This window comes from Halichoerus grypus, chromosome 8 (genome assembly GCF_964656455.1).
Source record: "Halichoerus grypus chromosome 8, mHalGry1.hap1.1, whole genome shotgun sequence".
Classification (NCBI taxonomy): Eukaryota; Metazoa; Chordata; class Mammalia; order Carnivora; family Phocidae; genus Halichoerus; species Halichoerus grypus.
In genome coordinates, this window is record NC_135719.1 from 130,390,164 (window position 1) to 130,405,615 (window position 15,452).

The window sequence follows — 15,452 nt, forward strand, 5'->3', positions numbered from 1 at the left end:
ATACATGTCTTTCTCTGATTGACTTATTTCGCTCAGCATAATACCCTCCAGTTCCATCCAAACTTCCAAACTCATTTTATGAGGCCACCATTACCTTGATCCCAAAACCAGACAAAGACCCCATCAAAAAGGAGAATTACAGACCAATATCCTTGATGAACATGGATGCAAAAATTCTCACCAAAATACTAGCCAATAGGATCCAACAGTACATTAAAAGGATTATTCACCACGACCAAGTGGGATTTATTCCTGGGCTGCAAGGTTGGTTCAACAACCGCAAATCAATCAATGTGATACAATACATTAATAAAAGAAAGAAAAAGAACCATATGATCCTCTCAATAGATGCAGAAAAAGCATTTGACAAAGTACAGCATGCTTTCTTGATCAAAACTCTACAGAGTATAGGGATAGAGGGTACATACCTCAATATCATAAAAGCCATCTATGAAAAACCTACAGCGAATATCATTCTCAATGGGGAAAAACTGAGAGCTTCCCCCCTAAGGTCAGGGACGCGGCAGGGATGTCCATTATCACTACTGCTATTCAACATAGTACTAGAAGTCCTAGCCACAGCAATCAGACAACAAAATGAAATAAAAGCCATCCAAATCGGCAAAGAAGTAGTCAAACTCTCACTCTTTGCAGATGATATGATTTTATGTGGAAAACCCAAAAGACTCCACCCCAAAACTGCTAGAACTCATACAGGAATTCAGTACAGTGGCAGGATATAAAATCAATGCACAGAAATCAGTGGCATTCCTATACACCAACAACAAGACAGAAGAAAGAGAAATTGAGGAGTCGATCCCATTTACAATTGCACCCAAAATCATAAGATACCTAGGAATAAATCTAACCAAAGAGGCAAAGAATCTGTACTCAGAAAACTATAAAATACTCATGAAAGAAATTGAGGAAGAAACAAAGAAATGGAAAAACGTTCCATGCTCATGGATTGGAAGAACAAATATTGTGAAGATGTCAATGCTACCTAGAGCAATCTACACATTCAATGCAATCCCCATCAAAATACCATCCACTTTTTTCAAAGAAATGGAACAAATAATCCTAAAATTTGTATGGAACCAGAAAAGACCCCGAATAGCCAGAGGAATGTTGAAAAAGAAAAGCAAAGCTGGTGGCATCACAATTCCAGACTTCAATATAGAAGGTCTTTTGATGAGAAAAACAATGAGCGTTACTTTAGTAAGAATCTAGTGCTTTGTCCAACTGAAAAAAATGTCAGTGTTTTAAAAATTGTCAGATTATCACAGCAGTCATACATAATATTTCACCTTCTGGCAGCACATAAAATTTTGTTACAATAAAATAAAAATACCTAATAAAAATGCGCATTGATGAGAGAAACATCAGTATAGATAATACTATATTTGAAAGTCCACTTAAAAGACTCTCGGGGCGGGGGGGGCGGGGCACCTGGGTGGCTCAGTCATTAAGCATCTGCCTTTGGCTCAGGTCATGATCCCAGGGTCCTGGGATTGAGCCCCGCGTCAGGCTCCCTGCTCAGCGGGAAGCCTGCTTCTCCCTCTCACACCCCCTCCCCCCGCTTATGTTTCCTCTCTCACTGTCTCTCTGTCAAATAAATAAATAAAATCTTTAAAAAAAAAAAAAGACTCTCAATAAAGTGTAGATAGGTTATTTCCAGCTAAATCTAATGTTATAAGTTGATGAACTAACTCAAGCTTACATGAAATCAGTGTAGGATATATTTTTAAACAAACTTAAATTTATTTGGAATACATAATAATTAAGAAAAGCAAATCTGAACTCTTAAAATCTAGTTTCCCAGAATGGGTCTACATATATTTGGAAATTGCACTAAATCATCATGATTCATACATATTTTTAATTTGAGAAATAATTGGTAAAGATCTATTTTTAACTTCAAAAATGAGAGGACACTGCTTTTATATAACATTTTATACAAATAAAAGAATGTTGTAATCATTAATATTAAGCCACTCTTGTAGAGTTTTGGAAGGGAGTAACAAATTCAGAAATAATGTATCCCATAAGCTGCGCCTCCTTACTTTCCAAATACATGGGTGACACAGGTAACATGAAAAGGCCATGTTCAGAGGACTAAGATGATACCAGAGCTGGACAAACAATAAGTATCATCTACATTGTTGTAAGGCTCCTACAAATGAAGACTGGAAGCCTTTACCAACTTCCTCTGACTCTCACAGCAGAATGTTCAGTTCCAGATTCCATTATCCCTGCACTGTGGCTCAAATAAAGTTAAATACAATTTTTTTCATGGTTAAAGTCATGGTTTGACATTACAGCAAAAAAATAAAAATAATGCCTTGAAAACAAGTTTCATTTTCAGAGCAACAGGTTTGCATTTGCTCAGTTTGCTAAATTCAATGCAGCCTGGAAGAGATGAGTCACTCCTTTATCTACCCAAACAAAATAGTAAATTGAGAACTGTGCACTTGTTTGTGTGGAAAATTCTAAAATGAAATCAGACAACTATAGTGGTAGTGGTTTACCCTTTTGCCCTTATCTAAAAGTTGTAACATGAAGCTAGAAATCAACTTTACTAACCAGCAGTATTCACGTGATTTCTCCATCAGCAGAGATGTACCAATGTTTTTTTTTCCAACAAACATTTCGGAGAGTGGGTACTCTTCCTACATGTTAAGCACGTAGCTTAAAGAATGGTTACTAAGACCTGGCTTTGATACCAAAAAAATAAATAATATAAATTGGGGAGATATACTACCTGCTAGATTACAATAGCAGATAATGCTAGATGCTAAAATGATGGACAGTTACCTGAAGGGGCCTGTATTCTATAGTGTGGCTGGGGAGGGTCTCTCTTGGGAGATGACATATGAGCTGAGATCTAAATGAGAGGGAGCTAGCAATAATAATTATTATTACTACTGAAGTTTACTGAGCACTTGAGTTGTGCAAAGGATTGAGCAAATGCTTTATAAGAATGACCTCACTCAGTCCCACTATTACTATCTTAATTTTAGTGATGTGTAACCAACTCTTGGAACTTGCCCAAGATCACATACCTAATATGTGAGGGAATGGAATTTAGACCCAGATTGTCTGGCTCCAGAGCCCATGTTTTCAACTCTTTGCTAAGCGGCCAGATTCTCAGATGACCCTAACTCCATGCCTCTCTGTCACCTACTCCCACAGTCCTATCTTAGTGGTTTTTTTTCCAGAACTGCCACCAAGCAAGAGGTATGTCCCAGTACTCCCTTCTCCCCACTAATCCCTCCTCCCACTCCTTCTCCCCACTCCTCAAGCCTTTGGCTTTATCTACCCATCTGCCCAGTTTCCTCACTCTTTTTCTTCTGATACATCTGCTCTTCATTGTCAGGAAGATGACCACGCCTTGACATTTCTTTTGCTGGCTTTAAGTCCAAGTTCTTTGACCTAACTTTCTTAATTTTCACTTTAACCATTCTCTTGTTCACATTTCAAACTCCTTTTTAAAGCTGAACTTAAATGGCAAAACCACCAGCTCTGAGGGAATTAACAAATTTCCTTTTTCCTGTATCAGGTTACTGAGTCCTCTAAGGAAAACCACACAGGAGTACCAGTTGATGTGATGGCACATGGAGAGGCAACCCCTCGGTGCCCAGAACCCCTCGGTGCCCAACCCCTGCATGCCTCTTCCCAGCCCAAACAGTGGCCCTTCCAAAACGTTCTGTCTCAGACCCACCATCTTTTCACTCACTTCTGGTATGTAACATAGCTCCTTAAGAAATAAAATTGAAGCTATTACGCAGGACATTCCCAAAATTTCCTTAATGTACCATTTTGAAACTTACCAATGGCTAGTCTATCCTCCTCTCTAGGCTTTGAGGAAAAGGAATCGATCCTTCTTAGACAAATTAGCCTATCTTTGTAATTTCCTTCCACATCCATCAAGGGCTTCACTACACCAATTATGTACTCTCTTCCTTGTACTGAACCTCTCTTTTCCTACTGGATCATTCTTCTCTACTCTTCCCATCTTTAAAAAAATATCACAGTAATTTTTTCTTAATGAAACAAATTGAAGAGGATACACACAAACAGAAAGATATTCCATGTTCATGAATTGGAGGAATCAATATTGTTAAAATGTTCATATTACCCAAAGCAATCCACAGTTTCCATGCAATCCCTATCGAAATACCAAAAGCATTTTTCACAGAACTAGAACAAATAATCCTAAAATTTGTATGGAACCACAAAAGATCCCAAATAGTCAAAGCAATCTGAAAAAGAAGAACAAAGCTAGAGGTATCATAGTCCCAGATTTCAAAATATACTACAAAGCTTAGTAATCATAACAGTATGACACTGGCACAGAAATAGGCACAAAGACCAAAAGAACAGAATAGAGAGTCCAACAATAAGCCCATGCTTTTATGGTCAATTAATCAATGAAAAAGGAGGCAGGAATACACAACGGGAAAAGAGTCTCTTTAATGATGTTGGACAAACAGCACAGCTACATACAGAAGAATGAAACTGGACCACTTTTTTACACCATAGGCAAAAATAAACTCAAAATGGATTAAAGACCTAAGTATGAGATCTGAAACCATAAAATTCCTAAAAGAAAATATAGGCAGTAATTTCTTTGACATCGGTCATAGAAACAAGTTTTCCAAATACGTCTCCTTTGGCAAGGAAAACAAAAAGCAAAATTAAACTATTGGGCCTACACCAAAATAAAAAGCTTTTGTACACTGAAGGAAACCATCAACAAAACAAAAAGGCAACCTACCGAGTGGTAGAATATATTTGCAAATGAAATATCCAAAAAGGAGTTAATATCCAAAATATATGAAGAACTTACACAACACCAAAAAACAATAATCCAATTAAAAAATGGACAGAAAACCTGAACAGACCTTTTTCCAAAGAAGACATACAGATGGCCAACAGACACATGAAGAAATGCTCAACATCATTAATCAGCAGGGAAATGCAAATTAAAACCGCAATGAGATATCACTTTATACTGTCAGAATGGCTAAAATACAAAACACAAGAAATTACAAGGTATTGGTGAGGATGTGGGAAAAAAGGAACCTTCATGCACTGTTGGAGGGAATGCAAACTGGTGCAGCCACCGTGGGAAACAGTATGGAGGTTCCTCAAAAAATTACAACCAGAATTATCATATGATCCAGTAATTCCTTGACTGGGCATTTACCCAAAGAAAATGAAAACACTAATTCAAAGGGATACATGCAACTCTATGTTTACTGCAGCATTATTTACAATAGCCAAGATACAGAAGCAACCCAAATGTCCACTCATAGATTAATAAAGATGTGATACACACACACATGCACACGTACATGCAATGGAATATGATTCAGCCATAAAAAAGAATGAAATCTTCCCACGTGCAACAACATGGATGGACCTAGAGGGTATAATGCTAAGTGAAATAAGTCAGTCATAGAAACACAAATGCTCTATGATTTCACTCATATATGGAATTTAAGAAACAGAACAAATGAACAAACAAAGAAAAAAAGAGACAAAAATACCAGACTCTTAAACACAGAGAATGAGCTAGCTGTTGTCAGAGAAGAGGGGGGTGGAGGGATGAGGAGGGAAACAGATAAAGGGGATTAATAGTACATTTATCTTGATGAGCACTGATAAATGTGTGAAATTGTTGAATCGTGTTCTACACCTGAAACTATTGTAGCACAGTGTGTTAATTATACTTGAAAAATCACAGAAATAATTTTTTTAATGAAACAAAACCCTTTATCAATCCAACATGATCTAACCAGCAACCTATACTCTGCTTCTTATTAAGCCAAACTCCTGGAAGGAGCAGTCTACACCTGGTACCCCACAATTTTATTCCTAATTCATTTCCCCATTCATTGGGTTTGGTTTCCACCCCATCATACAATTAAAATAGCTCTCATCAAGATACTCAAAGATCACCGACAGTCAAATACAATGGACTCTTTAAAAATCTACCCTAGTTTCCTTGTAGCATGTGACACTGTCAATGGCCGCTTCTGATTTTTAAGTCTCTCTTCTTCCCTGACTTTCAGAATACCTCTCTCTTCACTAGTTCTCTTTTTTCTTCCTGTTCTTTAATAATCTCCTTTCCTGGGTTTCTTCCACCATTTATCTTCTGAATACAGATAATATTATAAGGTTCTAGTATTAAGCACCATTCTATCTATAAAATATCTTCAGTAAGTAAGCATGTAGGTAGATAAAGATATGTGATTTCTAATTCAGAAGCCAAACTGATTTTCTGAACTCCAGACCTTTAAATATCAAATTATATAATGATGTCCTATATTTGGGAATCCCCTAGGCATCTTAACTTTAGCATGTCAAAAAATTGAATTTATCTGATGCCCAACTCCTAACAATTAAGATAGTCCTACTAATAAAATGGTGGTAAAGGCTCTCTCTGCTGAGAAACTACAGAAATGGGAGTGGAATTGTATATTTAAATAGTGAGAAAGTCTGAAATAACTGCTATAGGAAAAGAGAAAATGAAAAAGAGATAAATGTTTAAAAGCTAACAAACAGAAATAAGGTCACAGTTAGATAGTCTCAAATTTATAATGGACTCAAATATGCAAAATTCTTCAAATATTCCCAGCAAGCTTTTGAACCCAGGAAGAAAATAAGTTCAGCACTATTTATTCTTCTGTAATTACAGGACAACAAGAATAGGCACATGATTAACATATGTAAGCCAGAGCTTAAGCACATAAATATCATTATTCTCACATTTTAAAAATTACAGGCTTTCATATTAACATATTACATACAATAACTCACTCAGAAGAACATTTGAAAACATCACGGCATTAATTGGGTATATAAGTATAAATGAATAGAAAAGGATGTGGTTCTACTTGTAAATAATTGTGGTTCTTACTACTGATGGAAAAGCAGGTTTGAATTTGAACTGGATGAACACTGCCTCTAACTGCCCTGGGTCTGGAAACTGTTGCCACTGATTTGCACCCATCAGTCTGTCTGTATTAGGCTTTAGGTAAAACCTGTCATAGAACTCCTTCCTATATTCATTCCTTGGCAGGTCCTATTCAGCTACTGTTTTGACATTGTCTTTAATCCATCTTCCTCAAATAACCAACCAGAATAACCTAATCGTAATAAACATTTCGCCATCAATCAAGAAATTATATTACAGAACCCTCATAACAATCCTTCACACATACACACACATCTATAGAGAGCACACAACTAAACAAACACATCATTAATCTATGCATAAGTACTTTTAGGGTAGGCACATATACTAAATATTAGTATCTTCCTATGTTCTACATGAAATGCTAAATGAAAAGCAATTTTCTTATTTATTCCATTAGGATGATTTTCAATTCTGTTACTACTATCATACATTCCTGGATCCTCTTCTATCCTAAAGAACATTTTATAGTTAAATTGTGTGAAATTACCTCAGCCACTAGAGCAGAGTGGTTAAATTTCATATCATTTAATCAAGCCTATTATTTATTTCTCATTATATAAGTGCTGTCAAAGACAGGAACCATCCAAAAACATAGAAATGTTCTTTTTTCTCCAAGAATTCCTTCCAGTTATATGGGAGGAAAAAACTTTTAGGTTTTTCTAAGGGAAAGACAGATTAACATGAGAAAAGCACACAAATTTTATTTAATATTTTTACATACACATAGGAGCCTTTGTTGGAAAACGAAGACCCAACAAAGTGGTTAGGACCAAGAGCTTCTAAGCCTTTTTAACAGAGAATTTATGGAAAAAATGACAAGAAAAAGGAAAAGGGATCTAATAAGCTTTGAGGGATAAGAAACTGGGAAAGTGGCTAGGAAATATATGGCAAAAACTAACTGAAGATCAGGGTTATTTTAGGTTTCTTTATACAGATCCGTTCTGGAATCAACTCCCAATCTCCAATGATAAAAAAAAATGTTCTCTTCCTGGTAAATTCCGTTTTGGAATCAACTCCCAAACTCCAATGATAAAAAAATGTTCTCTTCCTGGTAGAACCCAAATGTTCCCAATCTCCAATGATAAAAAATGCTCTTTTCCTCATGAGAAATAATATGACCTCCTTTAGGTATAAAAAGAGGTCAGAGTACCCTTCCTGCATCTACTGTTTCTCAAGTGCCTTCAGCTCACAATAATCAATATGCCAAAGTGGCACATTTTGGGGTGGTATGTTCTGATCCCTTTCACAGCACCTTACCAAAAGTTTATAAAAACTCCAACTCAATCTAAAACTTTACACATTTCTCTTTTATCTCTTTCTCTTTCTTCAGGTGGGAAAAAATGTTAACGAGTAGTTGTGTTGAGGGTCTCCGGTTTGCTGATAACTACAAGGATTCACTGGATTCAGCATATAGCCATACTTATGCTAATATTTATTAGACTGAAAAGATACAAGGCAAAATCAGCAAAGGGAAGAGAACATAGGGTGCGGTCCCATGGAACCTGGGCACAAGCTTCCAAGAGGCCTCTCCCTGTAGTGACACAGGATGTGCTCAATTCTTCCAGCACTGAATTCTGACAACATGTGTGAGGTACTGTCTACCAGGGAAACTCATTAGAGACTCAGTGCCCAAAATTTTAATTAGAAGTTAGTCACTTAGCTACTGTCTGCCTAGTATGTACCAAAATCCAGACTCCCAGAAGGAAAGCAGGTGTTCAGCATAAACCACATTCTTTGTACAAAAGGTCTAGGTACCGTGAGCTACATCTTATCATTTAAGGAAAGTTTCTTACTTGATTATCATTAAAGTTCCCATATGCCAAACAAGGCCTATTTTGGAAGCAGACCTAAGGAAATGGTCTCTGGTCTACTATGTTAACTCCTTTCTTCCCAGTAGTAAAATGGCTAAAGAATAGACAGAAAGGAAAAGAATGTATTAAAGAATGCACTACAACAACACATTTAGAAGATGGTAGAAAAGAACTCTCTTCCTTTAAGATTGATTGGCTTTGGCTACCAATAGATCCCTTTTTAATTACTGCAGTGGTTGTATTCAAATTATAACTACAGACAGCCTACTCATATGAATAAGGCATATGAATAAGGCATTAAAATGAAAATAGAAAATGAAAAAGATATTCTTTTTTAAAAAAGTAGTATGGATAGGATCCAACATAAATTCTAGCTTTAACTGTTCACACATCTAAGATCATAATTTCACATATGTGGATTACAAAAAAAAAAAAATATTTACCAACTTGAAATTACAAAAGTGGAAAAATTGGACTAGGTAGGAGAATAATGGAGTAAATTTACAGAATAAAGAAACCAGTTCCGTCTAGTATACGAGAATCTTCCTACCTGCCTTCTTGCTATTTCTCATATTCATGAAGAATTACTAAGCCTACATTGAAACAGTTTCCATTAAAGGACAAAAAGTAGACTACTATGTAGGTGACAACAATGATTATTTGTTCACTGATATCACTAAAATATAACACAATTTCTCCTCTACTCTTATTTGATAGTCAGTGCATACAAAGGACTGGGCACCTTAGTGAATATTTAAAAATGAAAACTTGACCCCAAATAAGCCAGGGTACTCGGAATATTTTTATTATTTTTTTTGTGTTTTTTTTTTAATTTTCCCTTTTTTTTTTATGTTATGTTAATCACCATACATTACATCATTAGTTTTTGATGTAGTGATCCACGATTCACTGTTTATTTTAAATAAACATTTTTCATCTACAGTATTATGTACTTTGTGTGAGACTTGTAAGGGTAATGAGAAAACAGCTACATTTTAATGACTCAAAAACAACATCCCAGGGAAACAGTAGCATATCATGGAAAGATCATGAGTCACAAACTTGAGATCAAATCCCAGCTCTGTCACTCTATAACCTTAGGAGAAGTGCTTACCATCTGTGAGCCAAGGTAACTAAATTTATAAAGAGGACTCAATAACATCTACATATCAGAAGAATGATGACCTACACAAAATCAATTAGATAAACATCTGGAAGACTGACTGGCACATTTTAGGAACTCAACAATGGCAAAGGTTTATTACTAACTAGAAACAACATTAAAATTAGAGAGCTAGGCACCTGGGTGGCTCAGTCGGTTAAGCAGTTAAGTGTCTGCCTTCAGCTCAGGTCATGATCCAGTATCCTGAGATCAAGCCCTGCATTGGGCTCCCCGCCCAGTGGGAGGCTGCTTCTCTGTCTCCCTCTGCCCCTCCCCACTGCTTGTGCATGCTTTCTCTCTCTCAAATAAGTAAAATCTTTTAAAAAAAATTGGAGAGGTAATCCAACGTCTATATTTTAAAGATGAGGAAATTGAGAGACAAGGAGATAAAGCAATCAATCCAAGATAAGGGAAGTAGTTTACAGCAGAAAAAGAACTAGCCACAGGTCCCTAATATTCAAACTAATATTGATTCCACTTCACTGTATTACTGACTTGGATACTAGCCAAAAAACCTCTTAAATAATTAAATAAGTTACCATGTTCTTTCCTGAGATAGGAGGAAATATTAAATAGGAATTATACAATCTCTGATGCAGGATGTTTCTGCAACATTCTGTCAACCGTCATAAAACTGAGAGGAAAAAAAAAATCACAGAATAGAGCTGACTTGGTTAAAACAAAATCAGGTATAGACTACTTATCTCCTTCTATGTTCAAGACACCAGCTAGACACTGAGGAAAGTATTGTATGAGAAACACTGATTGGGACAAATATGATCAAGCAGGAGGGAAGTGACATCAATGTTAGCTAGTAGAAACAGAATTTAAGTTAGTAAATTCAAGAGAAACTGCTCTGATCAGCAAGAATTCATAAAGAAAGGTACATAAAATAAGGAGACAATGAGCAAACTCAAGTGTGAAGAAGAGAAAAGATTGGGTCACTGATAAAGGACAGGCATTTAAGACCAACAGTAGCATGGGCAAGAGCCACAGACTGGGCCATCAGGGCTGTTCATGAAGAGTAAAAGTTCAAGAGGGCTAAAAAGAGATTAAAAAGTAAGGTCAGAAACCAGGGTGGGAGAATGCTGAAATCCAGTTTAAGCTTTCGAAAGTTTTTCAGCAAGGGAATAACGTGATCAGATATGTGCTTGAGAAAGATTAATCACCAAAGGACATTATGCTAACATTAGGATATTAAAATATCATAGCAACATTAAAAATAATTGAAGATCATCCTTTTAAAGCAGGAATGGACTTTTAGAACCAACTTTTTTCTCATCTGAATTCCATTTTCAGCAATCAAATTCAATCGAGCTGGCTTATAATAGATCTATGGCATTCAAGAGACTAGGGGGAAAAAAAAGAAAACACCACTTATCAGTCTCAGTCTTTCTGAAGAAAATATAGGTATGTTTCCATTCAATCCAATAAACATTAACTGCACTCAGCAACAGCCAAGCTGCTGAGACACAAAGACGAACAAGACGGCATGGTTCCACATTCTACTGCTACAGAGAACCATACAGCGTGGTTAGGCAACAGACACGTAACAGTTATTTTTAATAAATGTGATATATATGAGCAATTTTTTCTTCTGTATTTCAAATTCAGCCTCTCTTCCCAATTTATGCTACCTAATCTATACTTACATTTCATTCTTCAGTGTCTTCATCTGTCCTTATCTTTATATAATGTTTTCTAACAACGATTCTTTGTCAAAAAGAAAAGAGCCCTGAGCTAACACCATTAGGTGATAGCTAAGGGAACCAAAAGAAGATAATTTGCAGTTGCTAGTGAAAGTAATAAAGACAAAGAGCAAAAAAAGGGAGGCAGGGGGAAGAAAGAGGCAGAAACATGGCTAGAGAGAAAATGAATGCCTATGCCACCCAATCTCAGAAGCCAACACCACTAGGGCAAGAGTGTGCATAGCATTCCTGTTCTGTTTCCCTTTGGTGCCTTCTTCCATGATGAAAGTGCTCATAACGTGGGTGTGGGCAGGGGAAATGTGGTTGAGAGGAGAACGGGGAAGAAGGAAAAGATTAACAAGAGAATCTGATCAACTGGACACCTCTCCCAAAAAGTCTTCTGTAAGAATTCAAAATAACTTGATTCTGTAATATTTGAAAAAGAATGATCCCAAATTAGGGGCAAGCCAAATGGAAAGACAGTCACTTGTAAAGGCTTTATTTACAAATGAAAAATTAGTGGAGAGAAAAAGCCACTTGGTCAATTTTCCCAAAGAGTTTGATAAAAGCCTCTTCTAAATTCTAGGACAAAAAATTACTATAAATTTTTCTTTTAATTTTTATAATTGCTAGCCTTTGAGTTTTAGATACATCAAATATATGGTACAAGTTATAGATACACAGACGTACACATCACATACTTTTTAGTACACTAAACATGTATACTGTAAACTTACGTGTTTGTATTATACTCACTTTATCAAAAATTTAAAAAAACAAATTTAAATTTTAATTATTATAAAGATTAAGAGTTTTTATATCTTGGCATTGATGACAAGGTCATCTTAAGCATAAATGTTCTGGTTCCCAAGTCTCCTTGGTTGGAAGCACCATTCTTAATTATAAAATTTCTCATATAAACACAAACAAACCACAAGAGAATGATCTGTTTTACAATACAGTGTCTAGAAACCCAGCACAGTGAAAAGTAGCAACTGCCTTATCAAAATGATACATTGAAACAAAAATGATATTTAAAGTATAGGCAAATATAAAGCTCAATTCTTTATCAGGACAAAAATGGCGACAAAGTTAGTAAGTAACAAACAAGCCTCAAGTAGAACACCATTCGAAACAGAATTCAATTAATTATCTTAATACTGACTCTGTGAACAAAGACTAATTCCAGCCCAAAATATGACTTCCTTAAAGCAGACACAAGATGAAAACACTGACTGAATATGGATATTATATCCAAAATGAGATGTAAGTATCTCAGTGAGAAAGAGGACTGATCCAAGCACAGGAAAAAATAAATTTTTATTTATATTTTTTGTATTTATTGAAATTAAACTCTTTTCCAGCATGTTGGAACATTTTAGGTTCCACATGACCAGTTAATTGCATGTATAGATGATTTAGTTTTAACTAACCTAAAATGGACAGGAAGCTTTAAAAACAAAAACCTGCAAAGAAACTACACATTGAGGGGTGCCTGGGTGCTGCAGTCGGTTAAGTGTCTGACTTAGTTTCGGCTCAGGTAGCAATCTCAGGGTCATGAGATTGAGCCCCATGTTGGGCTCTATGGTCAGCACAGAGTCTGCGTAAGATTCCCTCTCCCTCTGCCCCTCCCCCCCAGGCTCACGGGCTCTCTCACTCTCTCAAATAAATAAATCTTTAAAAAAAAAAACCAAACTACACATTGAATATAACATTACTAATGTATGGATATGTATTTGTAAATGTGACATTAGGATTAACATGAATTCAACCAGCATTCTCAGAGTGCCAACTATGGACACAAGGCTAGCCTCAAGGGCTATGAAAAATACAAGGCAAGTCATGTTGCTCAGCTAAAAGAAAACCTGGTTAAGGGCACTGTGGTTTATGACCTGACGGACAGCAGTCAGCCCCATCTCCACCTCCTTCCAATATATTCTTCTATTCCACAGAGGCTACAAAACTCAATGTTCAGACTCCCTTAAGCTAGGTTGGGGGCGGGGGGCAAATTAAACTCAATATAGAGAGAATTAGAATGTGGAAATGAGGTAGAGACAATATACTTGCTAATTTGGCTTTTTGCTACTGGCCAGCAAGGTCTTAAAGATATAATTTATTTTGTTCCATAGTGAATATCCCCCTTTGTGCTATCCCTTCTTAGAAGCCTAAGCAAGGCCACATCTGCCAGTATTATTATAAACAACTATTGCATAAAATACCTAGAGCAGTTCCATTTCTCACACTAACCCCTAACTGATGTTATAAAGTTTTGCTTTTACTGTATAAACAAAAGAACAGATTTAATAGGATTTCACCTGAAATTCTCAGCTTCTCAATTAAGCCATGCCCCACTCACCTCTACTGGGAAATTAGCCTGACATACTCTTGCATGTCTTGATAAACTCATTCATTTCTGTATAATTTAGGTGTTTTATGAACTGATAGTGAGAGGACAACTAATCAATTTTCCACAGTCAGGAGAACTAAGGGAAGTCTCTGAATAAAAGAACTTAAACCAAGCAAAACAAGTATGGCAGCCCAGAAATACAGCTACAGGAAGCTAAATCAGGCCATCACTCATTGGGATCTCACTATTTAAAACTTGTTAAAGTCATGATTGGTAGAAAGTAGAATATATACTTAAAATCTGTGAGTCAATTTTTCTTAACTCAAGCAAAATACATATTAATAATCTTTAATAACTGATTCAAACCCTTTTATTAGTTAAGGATCAGCTACATAAAATATCAGGGGCCACTATAATAACAATGTCACAAATAATTCTTCCTTTACAAATAAAACCTTCTGTCTTTTCTATCCTAATTTGTCTACATATACTATTACCATTTTCTTTTTGCCAAATGAAGCAGAGACACAGAAAAGGACATTAATCACAAATAACAGGTTCCTCGGTCTTTCTCAGTGATTAAAAATAATCATTTCTCCACAAATCCTATGAGAACATATCTGCTTCATACAACTACAGTTTCCTTGTACTTTTTAATGAAACATGATACTAAGCTTAAGCAAAGTACAGAAAATATTGTTCAATTAATTAAATACAGTCATCTCTTTGTGAAGAAATAAAATATTAACTTCTGTTTCATTAGCCATGATGTTCACTACATGGAACATTTTAAATACACATTTCTTCAGAGTGTTCAACTTATTACACAAGGGCACATATAATTAAAATCTAGGCCCCAGCAACACACTGGGGGAATTCTGACCCTGGCACACATATCTCAAGTATATTTGTGTTTTCTTCATTTTTCTCACACTCTATTAGACTGATAATTGTAACTCTGCAACTCTGATGTTTAACTAAAGTAGGCACTTTGGGAGAAGAAAATTTGAATACAGATAAGATAAAACCAGAGCAGATTGGTATTTGGGACTGCTTTTGATTGAGGTGGAACTGCCTCTGATTAACACATTTGTTATGAAATGCAATAGGACAAAGCAGGTATCAATACAAGACAGACACCTGTGTCTCACCAGTATCGATGTGGCAGCTGAGAGGACCAAGATAAAGTTCATAGTTCAACTAAAGAAATATGTCATCCCTAATTACATTATATATAGCAAAGAGGAGAACTTAAATGTAACCTAACACTTCATATTATTGCTCTACATCATTATAGAGCACATAGATCAGACACATTATCTTACATGATACAATAGCGCTGTGCACTTGAGAGAAATCAACTTTTCTTGATTTCTCAATTTTTATTTCTTGAGAGAAATCAAAGCTAAGGAGGCTAAATGAGATAAAAAGAGCCCTATTTTTTTAAGTAAATACTGTT

General features: G+C 35.9%; 1 protein-coding gene across 2 annotated transcripts in view; it reads right to left on the bottom strand.

Moving 5' to 3' along the window:
• The window catches only part of CEP128 (centrosomal protein 128), a 387,410-nt gene that overhangs the window by 268,019 nt on the left and 103,939 nt on the right, over positions 1 to 15,452 (bottom strand). The window lies entirely within an intron of this gene.